Source organism: Thunnus albacares, chromosome 11, assembly GCF_914725855.1.
Source record: "Thunnus albacares chromosome 11, fThuAlb1.1, whole genome shotgun sequence".
NCBI lineage: Eukaryota > Metazoa > Chordata > Actinopteri > Scombriformes > Scombridae > Thunnus > Thunnus albacares.
In genome coordinates this window covers 15,764,563-15,771,817 of record NC_058116.1, presented here as the reverse complement: position 1 = coordinate 15,771,817, position 7,255 = coordinate 15,764,563, and the positions used below count along the sequence as shown (strand labels likewise).

Sequence of the window (7,255 nt, the reverse complement as noted above, 5' to 3'; positions counted from 1 at the left end):
ATAGCAAATAAGGAAATTTTACCCGTTGTATGGGCTATGCATGAACACATATGCCTTTTTTATCCAACATTTAATTTAAAATCAAAGAAGTGTATGTTATCCTGCACAGGGTTGTTACTTTACACTCACAATAACAGAAATGCAAATGGATTACTCTACTATGTAAAAAAGTACTGTCAACTCCAATCACATGTATATATAAAAAAAGAAAATCCATTGTATTAAAGGAAACAATTTCACGATTTTCTTGTCTAAAACAATATTCAGGTGCCAACATGAACATTGAAACAGGTTTTGCTTGCTGTAATCATGTCTCTTGTTTAGTAGACATCAAGAGATACCTTTCTAATGTGCTTTCAATTTAAGTGATGGGGACAAAATCCACAGTCCTCCATCTGCACACAAATGTATTTAAAAGTTTACCTGAAGCTAATATGAGGCATTAACTAATGCCATCCAAAGTAATCAAATCAAGCAATATCTTTCAAAGTTACAGCCTTTTTTGTCATTATCCTTTCACCTCAGCTAAACAGGGAGTTTTGTATTGAACAGACTGTAACTTTGGAAGACATCCACTTGATTTGCCCAACTCAAACTGCTGAAGCCTCATATACAGTATACATTTAATACATTTTTGCACAAAATTAGGACTGTTGACTTTGCCTCCTATTACTTACATTGCAAATGCATTTGGAAGGGATGTTTTAATGGTCATTAATAGCAGGAGAAATGATCACAGCGAGCAAAATGTCTCTCAAAGTTCATATTGGCACTTAACTATTGTTTTCAAATAGACTTGAAAAATTGTGAAATTTAAACCATGTTTTACAGCTGCAGTCTCTGAGACCCCAAACAGATGTGAAATGTTTTTAGGTAGCAGATTTCTGAAGTATGTTACAAGTTCTAAATAATGTTTATGAACAATTCACATAAAATTGGGAAAAATCACGAAGTATCAAGCTAATAAAACAATGTTTAGTATGTTTTTTTGAGTAGGTAAAGAAGGCTCAGATGGTCCCAAACTAAATTTTAGGATTACAAAACACATTTGCTGTTCATCATTCGTCATTCCTAAAGAGTGGTTGAGTGTATGAGGGTGGTGAGCTCCAACCTTTAGACAAATATATGCCAATTAAATTCAACATATGGGGAAAAATTCACAATTCAGTAAAAATGTCAATCTTGGCCTCAGATTGTGTGTATAAAATCCTGCAGTAAGAGAGTTTTTTTTCCTTTTCTTTTTTTCTCTTTCATTTTTGCGATCCACCTGGTTGTCACCAACCATTGATCAGATTAATCACCCTGGAGGGACTTGCACTGATTATCTCACATCTGAGATTTCATGAGCTCCCACCCCCTGCCAATTACATCCCTCCTTTCATTACTCACACTTTTAAGATATTTATCATAAAATGCATTAGACTGTGCTCTCTTAACTTTTTTCCCCTAGGGAGCTTATTTCAAGGCTCTGCCTGGCAGCATTTTATTTCAGCACAGCAGTAGAGGGACCGGCTGTTTCAGTAGCTCCTCTCCCATCCTCTAGCAGATGCTGCTTCTTTGTTTCATGGTTGAGTGCAGCGATCATTACAGGCCCGGTGTCACTGGCTGCTTTGTAAAGTTACTGGGAACAGAGGATTAAAGGAATAAACGCTAATAATGGGGCAATAGAAATTGCAACCCTTGACTTTTTGCCACATCTAAAGGGAGAGTGTTTTTTTGTTTGTTCTTATAAGGAAAGCCATATTATTGAAGGTTAAACTTGCCAAAATGTAATGACATGGCTAATTTGGAAGCATGTGTTGGAGAATCTAGGAATGATTAAATGCAAATGAAACCAGACCGGGCCTTCAGCTGCTATAGTTTGTCACAGTCCAGTAAAGACATGAATAAATGGCCACCCAAAATAAGTAACATAATCACTGGACCAATGATTTGATGCAAATATCAGTATATTCAGTGTGTTAACTCTATATAATGTATGGAAAGGTTTAAAATTTAACCCTGATGCCTGACTATAAAATTGATATTTAATAGTATTTCAAGTGGTTCATCACTTTAATCAACAATCAGTAAGCTTATCTCCATCAAATCTAATTACAAGCATAATTAAACTTTGATCAAGAGGAGATCAGGCCAGTAAAATAACAAGGAGCGGCTCTGTTTTTGCAGTAGCTTCTGTCTCTGGAGGGTGGGCTGGCTGACTCTGGACACCAGACTGTGAAATACTTAATGTCTGCCTCTGCACTAGTCTGTTCACCCTCCATTTCACACCTGGCACACATGCACACACACAAAGGATTTAACAGTCATTACTGCAAATGAAAGATCATCAGATTTATCGGCTTCATTGCATTGCCTTTTCCTCTTGGGTTCATTTTGTTCCCACATTTATTTATTTATTTATTTTTTTGTTTGTGAATTTTGTGAAACAATAGGTCGCTCACCCATCTCTCCCCTCTCAGCTGTGTTACTCTTCTCTCTTATATATCTATGAATCTTGTCAGTGCTTTCCTGATGTGCCAAATATATCTCCCGCCCCTGGGAATCACTGCCACATTAGCTTCCTGATAGATACTGACATTCCCATTGTGTAAGGCAAGTCTAATGAAATGATGATGATGATATTGACTGCGGGCTGCTTGCCAGCCAGCCCTTCCCCCTCTTCTCCATACACCATTCATACACACACGCTACTTTGTCCACTATTTAGCCTAAAACAATTGCTTTTTATAACCTTTTAATTCTTACTTTACAATCCACAGTTCAACATGGGCTGCATTTTTGCTCTTGAACTTCAATTGAAAGGTCAATAATTACATGTTCTTGTGCTATAAAAGGTGTTTTTTTTTACTACCGCAATCTGTGTATTATGTTCTCAACTTCAAGCCAAACAGAGAGCGTGCTTGACATTAAAAACCAGTGATATCCGAATCAATTGTAACACCTTAAGGCCTCTGACTCCTAAAGTAATTATAATGGGTTACACTTATCTAAATAGCCTCCTCTTATTGACTGTGTCCACGACTTGATTAATCTTGGCAGAAAGTACATTTTAAGCAGGAGATTAATAGTCCAGGGACTGTAACTTGCCTGTCTCCATGGCTGGGGAGTGTAAACCTAATGTGGCGCTTGTTAAAGTTGAAAGGCTGCTAGTAAATGTCTCCGTCGGATATTTTCTAAAGGAATAAGCATGAAGCCCAGGAGCAATTACGCTGCAGCTAACCAAGTCTCTGTGTGGCGATTGCTATCATGCATGCTAAATGAATAAAACAGCCTCACAGCACATGACTGTAATCTAGTGCTCTGCTGTTGTCTGCATCAGTATGCGGATGATAAACACTCAGCCATTTTTTTCTGTCCTGAATGGGAATGATGGTGTAGGGCAGGACAACAAACATGTGTCTGATGATGCTGAAATTAAAATGATAAACAACAACCATAATGACGTGATAACTACTTGTACTGGTGTTTGGCTCTGCTGCACTGTCTTCTAATTCACTTAGCATTTTATCTCTTCCTCCCAGTACAACAGAGTGCATTATGTCAGCACAGACCATGTGTTTATTAGACAACCCTTTCATCCTGCAAACAATGACCCCTCACAGACGCACCACATTAAGCAACTAACCCTGACAGGAGCAGCTCATGATGTTTGTAGCTGTGGCATTGCTTACTGTGTAGAAATGCAGCATGTGTGGGGGGGGGGGGGGGGGGGGGGGGGCACAGTAAGCACGTGGAGCTAGATGTTTATCAAATCATGGACATTTTAATATCTGGCCACTTCTTTGTTAATGTCTTCCTTGCCCCCTTCCTTCCTTGCCAAGGTGTCTGTGCAATAAACGCCTGAACAAAGTATAGTGCATTTTTTTTCAGCTTTAGTTGTAAATTCCTTGCAGAGCTGAGGAAGTATAAATCTAAGAGAGTGCTATCCAGGGCAGTGATCGCAGAGTTTTAAGGCGTCAGCAAGCTTCTGCTGAAATACAGAGTTTATTTATCTGCTCCTTGAAGAGCAAGTGTCACCATGTGAAGTACAATTCTCACTGGTGGTAAATAATGGATGTGATGATCTTTTACACTAAGGAACAGTGAATGATTTAAGTCTTAAATAAGTATGGTGTTGATATACAAAAGGTAATGTTAACTCAAGCAGTAGACACTCCCTCACTCATTGTATAATTAGTATGACATAATATCAACAGAAAAGATCCAAATGATCTTAAATAATAAAAAACATTATGTCAATTATTGATTGCCTTTATTACTAAGAAAAAAATCCTAAATACCATGTTACTCTGTGTTGAGATGACGAGCCCCTTAGAGAATTTTCAGTACAAACATACACCAAGGAATTTAGGAATATATAATATTTCAGGCCAAAATTTGACATCAGAAAAGCTTCATAAAAACAAAACATTCTCAATTGTGCAATGGCTTACTGACAGTATATTAAAGAAGTAAAGTTTCAGAGTCTTTCAGGAATGAAGGACAGAAATTGAACTTAAATATTAAACGATGACATGAAAAGAGTTTAACTTCCTCTAATTGCTTATGAAAGTGATACTCAAAAGACCATGGACCCCCATTTGATAAGATTTTTGCATTTAGATGTGTTATTACAGAAAGTGTATGAAACCCATGAACAAAATAGTCATACATTCTGTCATTGTGTTAATTATGGATGGAATCATAGTGAAAATAAATTGTTCCCCTTTTTGCTAAGGACCTCCTGGAACCCCCTCAAGGACCCCTTGGGGTTCCCGGACCCCACCTTGAGAACCACTGTCTTATGAAACCACACTTAAATTTCTTCGTCTTATATTATGGAAACACAGTACTAGTAAACTGAGGTGCACCTGGTCTTGTAAAATGTAAGCAAATTTATTCCATTGTTGAGAATCTATGGAGGGATTTGAGAAGAATCTTTTGGTTTTCCTCAAAGGGTAAATCTGTCTGAATGTGGGGAAAAGGTGACAGATTCTCATAAAACAACATTCCTGGCACTGAGCTTCTTACAACAGGTTATACATATAGTCTGAATGGCAGCTCTGCTGTAAACCTCAGTTCTGTAAAGCTGAAAAATATTAATGTGTTGCATCAGTGTCTCAGAGATGTTGATGAAATTGTGTGGTGAATTTTGATGCTGTAGCTGTGATGAAACGACCAATCACCTTGTTTAGTGTCTGTCTATTCCCGAAGCATGTTATTCATGTTGTGAATTATGTTTTCATGTTTTTTTAGACTGATTCATTTGCAGCATCAAATAATCTTGCAGTTAGTATTGTTACATCTGCCCTTGGGACTCATCCACAATGCCCTCTATCTCTATTTCAGTGTCTCCCTTGCCTGCTGCTGCTCTCTTTGTGTCTCTCTCTCTCTCTGTCTGTCTCTCTTTCTCTCTCTCTTTCTCTCTCTCTCTGTTTGGGTGATTGTGTGAGTAGAGACAGGTGTGCTGGAGTCAGGGCAGATCCACACCAGCTGCACCTCATCTCTGCAATCAAGCCTTTACAAAGACTCAGCTCTACCATGTCCACACTGACAGATTGTAGCTTCTGCACTAGTCAGTCAATGCCTTGAGCTATTTTTCATGCATTAGTAGTTTTTTTTGTTGTTGCCTGTTTTTTCTGTGGCCTAACTCTGTCTCCTGTTTGTCAGCGGTGCTGTCTGCTCTGGTTCCAGACGCTGTCTCCAGCCCCTCTTCTTGTCTCGTCAGCCCTGCTTTCCTGCCCTGGACTCCTGCTCTTCCCAGTTTCCAGCCCAAGCCCCAGCCCCAGTTACCAGTCCAAGCTTCCCCAGGCCTGCGTTCCCGTCCCCTAACCTTCAAAATAAATACCTTGTTGCTATTATATCCCTGTTTCCTTGCCTTGAGTGTCCGCACTTGGGTTCACCTGCTCCGTCCCACATAACAAATATTCATACTATTTTGTGTCCTTTCTGGAAATATGTCATTTCGGTGATGATCAGAAATGTTTTAAGCTGACATTTTTTTGAAACTAACAATTAAATTAATTTCATTTTTTTGTTTGCACATTTGAAGCAGGAGACAGTGTGTACTAATGTTTGTGATTTAATCATTCTGTAATTATATGAATTGTTTCTTGACCACAATGTCAAGAATAAAATCCTCCTGTTGGAATATATTGTACCAATGCTTAATCTCCTCTCTTGGATGAGAGTGCAGTTTAAGCTTCATCCAACACAGCAGAGAGACAAAATCAAGGAGAGCTCTAGCGGACACTGACAGGATAACTGATGATTGATGAGGAGAATCACAATCCTGAGCAAGTTTATTTCAAATTATTTGATAAGACCTGCTGCACTACAGAGATATTCAATTACATATACATTAATCTACTCTTTGGGCCCATGTCCTTTTTATATCATTGATATGATATCCCTTATTATCACTGTTTGATACAGAGACAATTGTATTCACTCGTTTCTGCTCTGATGTGATTATACGATCAAATAAAAAGCCACTGGGTCTGAATAAAAAAAATAACAGGCTCATTATTCACCTTAAAAGAATACAGGGTATGATGTTTTTATTCTACACATATCTAATAAACACTCCTTCCACACAGAACCTGATTCCAGCAGCTGAACGACAACATACCAGGAAATAAAACTGCAAGGAAAAGGCAGATGTGCAATTTCAGACACATTACTGCTGTGACCTTGAGCACTGTTTTCTGCATGCGAATATGTGTATGCACGAGGGGAGAAGTGCCTTCAAGATGTTACTTAAGAAAAAGTATGTAGGAGTCCACAGAAAAATGTAAAGTTTAAAGTGATTCATTTATCTTGCCTGGTCCAGGTGGTGCTTAGTCAAACTGTACTGTTAACTAATTTCAATAATAACATCATCATATCTCATGGATTTATCATCTGTAAAATAACTGGTAATGGTAGATTAAGTGGTAAAAAGAACAATATTTATTACTGAACTGTACAGTACCAGACAGACCTTGTGTGGCCACAAACCTTGAATATGTAATTACTGGGTCTATGGATTGACTTGGTCTCAGCTGTGTAAAAACTCTGTTAACACAGCTTTGAAAGAAAATTGTTAATCTGTCTTGACATTTTAATGGTCAGTATTCAGAGACCTGAAACACTTGGACTGTATTTATAACTTGCAATTTGCTTATGAAGACATGACTTAACTTACTCTCATGGACTTGAGACCTGACTTGAACCTGTCTCAATTGACACTCGACTTGTTCCCTCCAAATTTTCCATTAAGTACACAGCAGAT

The 7,255-nt window shown here is 38.2% G+C and overlaps 1 long non-coding RNA gene across 1 annotated transcript; it reads left to right on the top strand.

Moving 5' to 3' along the window:
• The first annotated feature begins 5,397 nt into the window (after positions 1 to 5,397).
• Positions 5,398 to 5,845, top strand: LOC122992652. Its single transcript, XR_006406093.1, has 2 exons — positions 5,398 to 5,557; positions 5,653 to 5,845. It is a non-coding gene; the product is annotated as an uncharacterized LOC122992652 (long non-coding RNA).
• Positions 5,846 to 7,255: the final 1,410 nt, after the last annotated feature.